We start from the raw sequence: 12,514 nt of genomic DNA, 5'->3' as shown, positions 1-12,514 counted from the left end.
CCATGTGCAAAAAGATGAGAAGAAGAAATTAGATATCCTGGCAGTTAAGATCAAACTTGCCCCGCAAAAATCTCGACGTTCCAAATCAGCAGGAAGTAGTCTAATGATATCTCCCCCTTTCCTATTCCTGATTTTATTCAGGGGTTGCTTTCTCTTTTTCTGTCTCTCTCTGTCTCTCTCTGTCTCCGTCTCTCTCTCTCTTTCTCTCTCCTCTCTCCTTTCTCTCCTACCTAGTACCTAGTGTTAGGGGCTTAAAAGGGTGGAAGAAGAGGGGTTAAAGAAAAGAACACCCACAAACTAGCAAAAGTCTGGCTACATATACCTATATGAAATTTATATGCCATTTACATATTGATAGAAATGATAGATAGATATGTTCTATACCTTCCTCTAAACTCCAGTCTGGATATTGCAATCTTAATTAAATTATTCTTATTCAGTTCTAGATCTACAAATACTTCTGAAGCATTCTGATTTTTTATTTTGTTTATTTGGTTGGTTGGCTTAGTTTTTGTGTTTTGGTTTGGCTGACCTGAAACTCACTGTGTAGACCAGACTGTGCTTGAATTCACAGAGCACTTCCTGTTTCTGCCTCCCAAGTATCCAGATTAAAGGCATGTGCTATCATGCCCATCCTATCTGAATCTTTAGTATACAAACTGGTAGGGTATTTGTTTAGCTTTGTAAAATGAAATACATTCAAGTGATGAATGGCAGAAATCATATAGATGCTTCCTGTTCTTGGCTTGGAAGCAAGCATATCTCTGACTTTTTTGATGTCTAGGACAGAGATGAAGCCACTCACTAATCTATGGGCACAATGTACTGGGGGAGCAAATTGAATCCAGAGAAATCCAAAGACAGAGAAAAGGTTTAGAGTAATAGGGCTGGCCTTGTACATTGAACAGGGACACAGAGTTTCTGCAGTTGTGGTTGAATGTTGACATGCCTGCCCACCTCCCCCCATGAATCCGCTAACCCTGAATAGCAGATGTTGGTGGAAATCCTTGGGCTAGTACAGTGAAGACTAGAGGTTGGTTGTGTGTGGTTAGTAAGAAGGTGGAGATTTCTACCATAACAAGCTGAGAGATCAGGGCCATGTTCATTCCATGCTGTGGTCAGTGCATGGAAGAGACTTTCTACCTTGTGGGGATAACTTCATTTTCCATAACAACACAGGCATTTTGAGGCATTTTCATGGTGGGCATATTACATATAGTTTGAAGAGTATATATGTTGCTAACCCAGTTTCCTAATTGTGGAGTATTAATTTCCTAATGAAATGTCCTTTGGTAAGGTCTTTGGAGACAAGGGCTTTAAAGGCCAAGTAGCTGAAGCCCAGGGTCTTCCCATGGCTCCTTCCATGTCACTGTTTATCCTATAGGTGAGACAAGCCTTTCCAAACCTGAGCATCAGCCAAGTTCCTAGAAAGCACCACTGTGAATGCTCCTTTGAAATGGAAGAATTTAGCACCAAACTAGTTTTTTGTGAGTTCCCTCTACATCACACATAAGCTCCAGGGATAAAAGGCTGATAGCTAGTCCAAACCAGGTCTCCCACACACTATAAACCACCACATACAGAGGCACTGGCAACTGAGGGAGAAGCCCCTGCCTCTGCTGTAGCCTGTCCTGTGGCCGCTTCTGTTTCGAAATGTCTTTGAATGCTGAGCCCAAGAGATTGGGAGAAACCTCACTCAGCATGTGTGGACAGACTTTGAGTTCTGACTATTGCCTCTCACAGATCTAGGGAGTCAAATTACTTTTCCAAAGATAATCCAAAATAGTCGAGCAGGGAGAAGAGTTATATACGCACCTGGCCTGGGTGAGGTGGCCTAGTCATTTTTCCCACTACTTACAGCTAGGGTGAGGTTTTTCCTGTCTTCTTGGGAGCTGGGGGAGGTTTGTCCTTAATGGAACCAGCTCCATGTCATCCCCAGGAGGCAAGAAGTCTGAAAATATGAATACCAGGGAGTACATGACATGGTTCAAGGGATGTTCTGTCTTGTAAACTTATTTAATGTGTGTGTGTGTGTGTGTGTGTGTGTGTGTGTGTGTGTCAATATAAAGAAGTTTTTCTTATTATTATTCATGGTCTAAAGTGCTAAAAATAAATAAATAAATAAACAAACAAACAGAGCAGAGAAGGCCACCTTAGCATGAGGTTCCTTTGATTGTCCGATGTAGAATGTTAGGTTTTCCCGTGTTTTAACAGTTCCCATGTCCTTCCCACTCTGCCTTTGTCTTTCTCATTGTGATCCAGATTTGCCCCAAAGGAGGAGAACCCAGTAAGTAATGGTTCACGCTGTATTTCCATGTTAATTAAGTGATGTGGGAGTATTGGAAAGGCTGAGCAGTTTTTCCTGTCTTCTCAGGAGCTGGGGGAGGTTCATCCTTAAGGGAACCAGCTCCACGCCATCTCCAGGAGGCAAGAAGTCTGGAAACATCAATAATTATTCAGTCACAACAACTCTCCTTCCTCCCCCTTATCCTCAACTGCTGACTTCAGGATGAAGTTCATCTGATTTCAGTCAGATCTGAAGACTAGTCAGAGACCTGCCCCAGCTTACTGGCTGAGCGACCAGCAGCCCAGGTTACAATACCAAATGCTTCCACATTGGAAGCTTCATGCTGACCATCCTCCCAGGCTGCTACATGAGCTCTTAAAAGCAAATTAACCCAGAGACTTACTTTCTATGTAACACATATATACTTACATATTTATGTCAGCTTTGTTTTTTCTTGCATGTTGTGAAAATGCCTAGGTTACATTTAAGGATGCAACATAAAAGTCACCTCACAGAGTAATTATTATAATAGTACTAGTTTCTGGGGGAGTCCATTGAAATGTTTCCCAGTGTGAATTAAAAAAAAAAAAATTGGAGGGCTCTCAATGGAGCCAGGAGGCCCTTGTTACTCAGATCTCAGACACACCTGCAGCCAAACTTTGAATTGAGCTACAGATATATAGACCTGTGATGGGCAAGCTTTGAAGCAATGCTGGTCCCTGCTGGCCTCCTGTGTAATGGACTAATTGATCCCTTCATCCAAACTGCCACATCCAGTCTCTTTCTATTTTCTGTTTGTTAAGACAAGGTCTCACAATCTAGCCTGGGTTGGCCTGGCTACACTCACTAAGTGACTCAAGCTAGCCTTGAACTCTTGGCAATTTCTCCTGCCTTAGCCTGTCAAATCACAAGTACTAAGACTACATGCATGAGTCATCACACCAAGCTTAAATTTTAAACTTTATTTTACTTTGAGAGAATGAAATCATCTTATTCTAATGGACTCACAGATTAAAGCATCATGAAGCTGGATTAAGGAAGCCACTCAAACACTGCCCTGTCTGAAACTCTGTATCTCAGTGAACTCCTGTACAGTTAGATGCCCTTAAGGCTTTACACTTTCACTTTACACTATCAATTAAAATTCTTTTATACCTATGTATCACAAAACAAGAACAACCACCACCAACAACAACAGCAAACCACTATGACAGAGTTGAAACTAAAAAAAAAAAAAAAAAAAAAAAAAAAAAAAAAATGCCTTATATCTAATCTGCCATGACTCAGGTGTCCTTCTGCCTGCATTCTGTCTAATCCCCTTCTTACAAAACAGCTCAGCTTCTGCCAGAACCAATAGTAATCCCTGACTAAAAACAGAAGTCATTTTCAATGCCTTTTGGGTTAAAGCTTTAAATCCTGCTGCCATTTTGTAAAACCACCACACACTTCAAGTTGGCCCCTGTCTGTGCTTTCCCAGGTTGCAGCCCTACTTAATACCAAGTATTTTCCTTTATTCTCAACTAGGTTGACAGGATTGAAGTGTGGTTTATGCATTTCTTTTGTTTTGCTGGAAGTCGTCTACAAATGACTTATCTTCTGAGTTATGGTACTAAGAATATATGTATTTTAAGCTATGTTATCCTTATAAGCTTAATGGACTCTTTGGGGAGGGTGGGAAATTAAGAAAGGGGGAAAAAAACCTGACTAAACACATTTACTACTGTACAGATGTAGTTCAAAGATTAAACCTGAAACAAGAGCCAAAGCGAGGTGAAGAAAGAATTGAGGTGCAGAGATCAAGAGAAAGGACTGACAGGAGAGACAGGACTAAAATGGCTTCCTTCTTATAAATTATATGTAAACATATCAAAAAATAGAAAGTCCCATAGATTGAAACAATTGTAGTTTGGACCTTGGCTGTCCTGAAAAGGCCCATGCACAGACCTTTGGTTCCCAGCCTATAAGGAGGTGGGTAAGGCCTTTAAGAGTTGGAGCTGAGTAAGAGGGGAGTCTCTGGGGAACATGTTACTGAAGGGGATATTCGAGCCCCAGTGCCTCTATTGCTTCCTTTTGCTTCTGGTCCATCATAGAATCAGCAGTTTCTCTGTCACACAACCTTACCACAGTGTTCTGAAACCATGACTCAAAGCTAAACCTTTCCTCTTTGTAAGATGATCTGCTGCAGGGATAGAAAGTTGACCAATTTAAGAACCCAGGTAAAATGAAGACTGAGAACACTGGAGAAAAGTTTAGAAAGCCTCTTACATTCCCCCGAACAAAACCATTACCATCTGAGTAGGGGTTTTGTTGCAGGAACAAAACTAGAATCCCCTTGAGGCTAGCAGATAGGCTGATAAGAAATCTTCATTGTTTTCCCAAGACTTCTTATGCATTGAGGAGTCTGTGAAATTCACCGGGTGGCTTCTCCCTGAGGCAGTTTCTCTGTGAGAACCAGCTAGTACTGAAGAGTTTAACAAATCAATAAGTTGTATTAGTTTTTCTCGCTTCTATGGGGAAAATGATGAAAGGCCACTTAAGGAAGGAAGGATTTGTTCTGGCTCTCAGTTTGAGAGTGATGCTGATCATGGGGGAGAGGATAGGGCAGGAACACCAGGCAGTTTCATGAACATCCCTCTCACAGTCTGGAAGCAGAGAGAGATGGCTGCTGGTGCTCATCTGCCTTTCTCTTTTTGACTCAGTCTCAGATCCCAGTCCACAGGAGAGTCGCTCACCTCAGGCTAGGTCCTGCCTTCTCACCTCTCTGCAAACACTCTCATGAACACACCCAGAGCTTGGTCTCCTGGTGACTCTAAATCTAGTCGAGTTGACAATGAAGATGAAGCACCACTCATATGAGGACTTTAAATGCTAAGACAATACAAGATGCTGTGCGTCTGTGTCCCTGTGATCAAAACACTCGAAGGACAATTAAAAAAAAAAAAAAAAAAAAAAAAAAAAACCACTGGTTTCAGTGTTCAGCCCAGGGTTAGCCACAGCATCTCTGAGGTGAGAGTACATAGAGAAAGCTATGGTGGCCAAGAAGCAAGGAGGGAAGGGGATTCTGGGATCAGGTCTATCTAACCTTCAGGCATGGCCCCTGAGATCAACTTTTTTTTTTTTTATCTCATGCCCCTCTCTAGCCAATGTCCCTATAACTTCTCATATTAGTGCTACTACCTGGGGACCCAGCATTCGTCATGACTTCATTTCATATCTAGACTATAATAAGCAATTTGCAGAGTGAAAAGCTGCAGATTGGAAATGCTGCAAATGGAAAACGCTGGGAATCATGGGTTTGAGAGACATGAAGAATCACTACAACTCAACAGCAGAAAGACCAACAACCCAAGCAACATGTGGGCAATGGGCTGAATAGATGTTGCTCTAAAGAAGATACGCAGAATGGCCCAGTCTTGGGAAATGCGAATAAAATCAACACTGAGGTATCATCTCACGCCCACTACACTGACTATAGATCATTTTAAAAACAGGAAAGAAAGAAGATGAATAAAGATAAAAAGAAAAAAAGGAGAACTATTGCTGAGAGGGATGTAAACTGTACATCAGCTTTGGCAGTTTGGAGAGTCCTCAAAAGCTAAATGTAGATTTGCCTTGTAACCCAGCACTTCCACTCCTAGAAACAGACCCAAAAAAGTGTTGAGAACAGATATATATAGTTAAATAGTTTATGTTATCACCAAAAGATGAAGTGTGTGTGTGTGTGTGTGTTCTGAAATAAAAAAGATTCAGACTTTAGTCTACAAGAAAACTTTAGTCTACAAGTAATACGTAGCACTTTGCAAGCTGGTGCGATAGCTGGGGCTCCCAAAGAGTGTCAAGATGGAGGCTGATTGGTAAAGAAACAAGCCAAGCCATTGCAGGTTGGAACCACATATACCTCCTATGGGTAGGAAGGAGTGGGTAGAGCTAATCACCAGAAGCCAATGATGGAAGCAAACATACCTTCATGGGCATGCCCTTAAAACTCATGAGCATGGGGTCAGAGAGCTTCCAGGTTGGGAGGCACACAGAAGTTCAGGGAGAAGGGCATCCTTCCAGAGGACTTACCACAACCCTCTTCCCATGTACTTCTCATTAAATCTCCTCCATTTCATTGTTTCTGAGTTGTATCCTTCATAATAAATCAACAGACATAAGTAACGTGTTTTCTTAGCTGTTGTAGCAAAGTACTGAGCCTGAGGAGGGGCTATCCTGGGAACCTTATAAATGGAGCTAGTCTGAGCCTGAGTTTGTCCTGGGCTCCTATGTGAAGATAGTCTCTGACACTGTATTCTTTAATGTATGGGGTTTGCACTAACTTGGGGTAGTTAGTGTCATTATTGTATTAAATTGTAAGACCTCCAGTTGCTAAAGAATTGCTTTGTGTGGACTGTCCACACATAATTGGTTTCTAAAATGTCAAATGCAGATATTGCAGTTTCTCCACAATGGAATATTACCTGAGCATAATAAAGGAAGACATTAGGTACAAGCTTCAACACAGATGAACCTTAGACAACATGCTAGTGAAATAATGTACACCCCAAAGGACAAACAGGAAATGATTCTTCTTGTACAAGTCACCTGGCAGAGGCCAGCTTAGAGAGACAGGCAGAAGATGTGAGTACCAAGGACTGTGGAGGGGAAATGATAGCCTGTGTTTTGTGGGTGGAACTCAGTGTAGCTGAGTTCCAGTGTGGGTGTCTGCAACAGTTTGGAGGTACACAACGGTGATGCAAGACAGTGAATGGGCTCAGTGCCGCTCAATGAACCAAATGCCTTAAGTGTTTACAACAACAAAATTTACACTCACATACACCTTATGTAGTTTGAAAAGGTTAATAAGGTAACATTCCCCAAATCACTTTAAACAGGCAGACTATCTGGAATATAAATCCATTTCTGTGAAGCTGCTTTTTAAAATGTTTCTCATATCAGAGGTCAGAAGAAAGAAGGCTTGCTGGGAGTGAAGTTGGCTGTGTATCTTGGACCTGTTTTTTCAGGAGGAGTGTGCACTCCAGGATTTGGCAGCATATCGAATCATCCCCTGTGAGAGGCAGGCATGGTGTGTGATCCTGGGGATTTTCTGTTTCTAGTGTTATATTTATTTTAAAGATATTGCTGAGTTCAGCAGGAATGTCCTGGATCCATTCGTGTTTTCCTTGGTACTCACTTCCCTACAAAAATGGCGATCAAAGCAAAGTAAACAAAGAGTCTTCATTTTAACCCAAAGCAAAGTGAGTGCACTTCTAATATCATAACAGAAAACTCTGTGGGCCCTTAGGAAGTGCTGAAGAAGCTGGGCAAGGTGGTGTGTGTCTTTAGTCCCAAAGAATCGTGATTTTCTCCAAATGCGAGAGGCCTGTGACTATGGGGTGAGTCTCCCCCAGAGGATGTGGGGACTGATTGGCTCTGTTTCCTGTCCCCAGTTCTTCTACTGTTTATCACAACACAGCACTCAACCTGTAGAGTCCCTCATGCTGCTAGTTCCCAGGATAACAACGCCCCTACCACTTTGGAGCAACTGAGAACTGCTGTATACAGGTGCTCACTTTCCATATATACTATGAAGTTATGGGTCGGACACAAAGGCACAGTTCAATAACAGCACAAGTCTGAGTGGAGGGGACCTCTGCTGTGTCAAGCCCTGCTGTGATGTCACTGTTGAGGCTGAAGGTATCTCTCAAATGCTCACGCTGGAAATGAGACCCTCCAGTTTCTAGTTGATGTTATTTGGAGGTGGGGTCTTAAGGGAGGGGATTAGAATTAGATGAGGTCATAGGGGTGGGGCCTCCACGATGGCATTAATTGCTTTATAAGAAGTGGACAAGACCAAACTAGCACATTTATACTGTCTCACTGTGAGAGGACTCTGCCATCTTGTGAGGCAGGTGAGAGGCCATCACCAGATGCCCACACCACGCGTTTGGGCTCCACTGTCTCCAGAATCATAGGTTTTGAACCTCTATTCTTTATAAGTTTTCTAGCCTGGGACATTTTGTTACAGCAGCAAGAACTAGACTAATATACATCTGTCCTTCCATCTGCCCGGTATGTACTCAGGACTCTGCTTGGTATCTAATTGAAACAAAAGCTGCAGCCCAGTTTAAGAAGGCTGCAGCTCCCTATGCCTGGTTTCTCCTAGGTTGGTTCTAGGATATGTCAATGACATGAGCCTGGTCCCAAGTATCTCCAGCTTAGGACTTGGCCCACTGCTGTCTCTTGGCTCAGGTCTTTCCTACTCCCAGGAGGGCTACCTTGGACAAAGTCATTTCCAGACTTTAACCTGAAACTGAATAGGATTTCCAACAGAATTCTGCAGTGAGTTTGACTCAGGATACACCTGAGGGATATCCTCATGTGACCAGCAATGTCATGGACCTGTTATGCTCTGGTTTCTGTTTGGTAAGAAGCTTCCTCCTGCCTTTCAATCCTAGGTCTGCCTTAATAAAGACCCTTGATTTAAAGAATGTGGTGTTGTAACCTGGAGCTTCTGGGTGGTTTGGATCCTGGCCCATCCCAGATTCTGTACACCTCTGGAGATCCTCCTCTGGGTTCCGACTCCCGTAGAGGTTATTCACTGTGTAGGTTTACGGATTACCTGACTGCTTCCTGGCTCTTCTAAGTTTCTTTCTGTCTTTTTCTTTTTTAAATGAATATCATTTTTAAAATGCATCTATTCAGCAAACACACTGATGCCATCTCTGCCCAGAGTAATTTCCGGAGTTCTCACCATTTAGCAGCAAACATTCAGCCCTGCCTGCCATGAAGAATAACTATCTGAATGGAGTGAACGAGGATCAACATACACTGTCCCCACAGGCAATGGGGCTGGGGAGCTGCCATAGCTCAGAAGGTGTGTTTAACATTGCCTTGGGGGCTCTGGAAAGAAATTCTAGAAAGTAATATCTATACTAAGAGCTGAAAGTCCAAGCAGATTTTAATCAAAAATGGTCTTGGATTCTTAGATCTGATGCATTCCACAAACAGATGTTCTCAGATTTCAATACTTTTGTCACCTCCAACCCTCCACATGAAAACTTTCTAAACAGTTAATTCACTAAGTGAAGAAGCCATTAGAATAAAGCTCTTGTACTCAATTGACACTGATTAATCACAAAGCAGTGTCAAGCAGTTCTTGGGATTCCTTTCTCTGGAGGGTGGAAACATGTCCCAACATGGAGCTGTTGATGTCTTTTGTCTTTATCATTAAAGAAACCAATGGGTTATGTGTAGAGTAGCAGGATTTCTGGAAGGGATTATGTTGCTGACAACTAGACTTTTGAAATTAGATTAGTCTATGTCGCTCACACTCTTCTAGGGAGGAGTTTGTGTCCTCAACAAGACAGCAAATCAAGAATGTTAAAGGCACATAGATGTGGTGCACTGGGGGAGTAGCTCAGTGGCAGAGCCCTGGCCTAGAATGTGTGGGGCTCTAGGTTCAATCCCCAGGGACATCAAAGACACATAGATACTCCTCAATTGTAAAAAATGTATAAGCAATACACATTAAATTTAAATAAAGGACCCAAATCCTGACTGAATAGTGTATCTGCCTCTTGGTGGGAATAATGTTGGAATGTAAATCAAAAATAGTCACACAAAGTTAAAATATAGTGGGGAATAATATGACCCCCACGGAGACTTCCAAAGTTCTTGGGGCTTCCTACAGTGGGTAAATTAATCTGAGATAAGAATGCATACTCAGAGGGGTAAAGGCATAAGTATATTTGACAGTGTGTTTTCACACACATCTTATGCTGTGGAGAAGAGACACTGGCTTCTTCCTGAGAAGATTTTAGTGTTAAAACAAAGGAAGTTTGGGGCTAAAGAGATAGATGGCTCAGTGGTTAAGAGCACTGACTGCTCTTCCAGAAGTCCTGAGTTCAATTCCTAGCAACTATATGGTGGCTCACAACCATTTGTTATGGGATCCAATGCCCTCTTCTGGTGTGTCTGAAGACAGCTACAGTGTACTCATATACATAAATAAAATAAAAAGTAAAATAACCAGCCAAACAAGGAAAGTTCATTCTTTAGGACCTCTGGTCCTGACTTCAGATGTTATTACCTGCTGGGCAGTTCTAGGTAGCTTGAAGCTGTGTGTTCCCAGGAACCTCAAAGCAAAGCAAAGCAAAGCAAAGCAAAGCAAAGCAAAGCAAAGCAAAGCAAAGCAAAGCAAAGCAAAGCAATGACAACTAGGCACCACCTCCTGAGAGCAAGAGCAGCACTCCGTTCAATAATAACTCATGTTCTGCTGGCTCCCCAATCTCTAGAATGTGGGTGTGTTTGGTAATGAAGTTTCATCAGTATCAGAGATTGTAGTTGGAGTATTTCCTTTTACAGCATCAGGCTCAAAAAAAAAAAAAAAAAAAAAAAAAAAAGAAAAACAAAAACAAATGGCTTAGTTATTAGGCAATGGGCAACCTTTTCAATTAGAAAAAAAAAACCAACCAAATATCAACAACAACACCAAACAAACAAACAAACAAAACCAAGCAGCTGGGCCTCATAACATACAAAATGACCACAAAACTGAAAGCTGTGGAAATGTTAAATGAGTAACTCCCAGGAGAGCTAGGAGACAGTCTACCTGGGCTCATATCATACACCACCGCTCTAAAAGTACAGATATGTAGATAGTGTCTTCTCATCTAACCTATGTCTCATTAATAGTGTTTAAGAGGTGCTTGTCAGAGAGGCAAGATAACAAAACCAAAACATAAGGAGACAGGTAGAGTGAATTGGTAAATTCCATAGCACATTTGATTGACCACAGTATACACAATTGTACTGGCTACTTTTATGTCAGCTTGACACAACCTAAGTCATCTGAGAGGACCAGGCTATGGGCAAGCCTGGAGAACATTTTCTTAATTAGTGATTGATGGGGTGCGGTTCAGGGGCATTGTGGGTGGTGTCATCCCTGGGCTGGTTGTCCTAGCTTCTATAAGAAAGCAGACTGAGCAAGCCCTGAGGAGCAAGCCAATAAGCAGCACCCTCCATGGCCTTTGCATCAGCTCCTCCCTCCAGTTTCCATGCAGTTTGAGTTTCTGCATTGACTTTCTTCAGTGGAGTGTGACTCAAAATACTTAAGCCAAATAAATCATTTCTTCCCAAGCTGCTTTTGGCCATGGTGTTTTGTTACAGCAATAGTAACCCTAACTAAGGTAATGTTGTACTTCAAAATAACTAGAAGTTTTTCAACACATCAAAAATCATAAATATCTGAGATGATGGAGTTGCCAACGGCCTTGACTTGATTGGTCCACCTGCTATATATGCATTCAGTTTTTGTTCTATACCCCCATGTAGGTTAAAAATAAGAACTGGAGCAAGATATTTAACTATGCAACCTTGGGCGAGCCAACACGTATGCCCACAGTGCTTTTCTATAACACATAGACCACTGTTTAGAAATATCACCAAGACGAATGAAGGAAGGCTCACCCTGAGGGCAGCCCTGCATCTGAGGGCAGCAATATAGCCTCTGTGACTTGGGAAGCTGAGCCTAAGGAGATGAGGATGCCATGTTTAGAGAGTGAATGGTGGCCCAAACACTGGCTCGGCCTGGAGTCCAGAAGAGAAAGCCAGAAGCCCTGTCCAGGCAAAGAATCCAAGACTACTGAACTTATGGAAGAGGCTTCCCGCGGTCCGAGTAAAAGGACCTTTGCCTTCGTGTGGATAGCTTCCCTGCTGCCTATACATATATTTAGTTTAGTAATAGAATTCTTACCTAGCATGCATGAGGCTCTGGGTTCCATTCCCAATGCAAAAGGAAGAAATTTGTTGAACAATAGATGATGTGTGTACTTATAAAATTTATAAAATTTTATGGGGATGGAGCAACAGGTCAGTGGTTAAGAACACTGTCTGCTCTTCCAAAGAATCTGGGTTCAATTCCCAGCACCCACATATTGGCTCACAACCATCTAAAATTCCAGTTCCAGGGGATCCAATGTCCTCTTCTGACTTCCAAGGACAGGCACACATGTGGTATACAGACAGACATTCAGGCACTTATACATGTACAATAAAAATAAATAACTCTTTTAAAACTTCATGAAACTGGGGCTGGAGAGATGACTCAAGCAGTAAAGTGCCCGTACACCATCATGAGGAGCTGAGTATGATCTCAGACCCATGTGAAAAGGTCAGGCCTGGTGGTGTGCACTTGAAATCCCAGCCCTGGGGAGGCAGAAACAGGCAGATGCATAAGGCTCGCTA

Source organism: Arvicanthis niloticus, chromosome 3 (assembly GCF_011762505.2).
Source record: "Arvicanthis niloticus isolate mArvNil1 chromosome 3, mArvNil1.pat.X, whole genome shotgun sequence".
Taxonomy (NCBI): domain Eukaryota; kingdom Metazoa; phylum Chordata; class Mammalia; order Rodentia; family Muridae; genus Arvicanthis; species Arvicanthis niloticus.
This window is presented reverse-complemented; position numbering follows the sequence as displayed.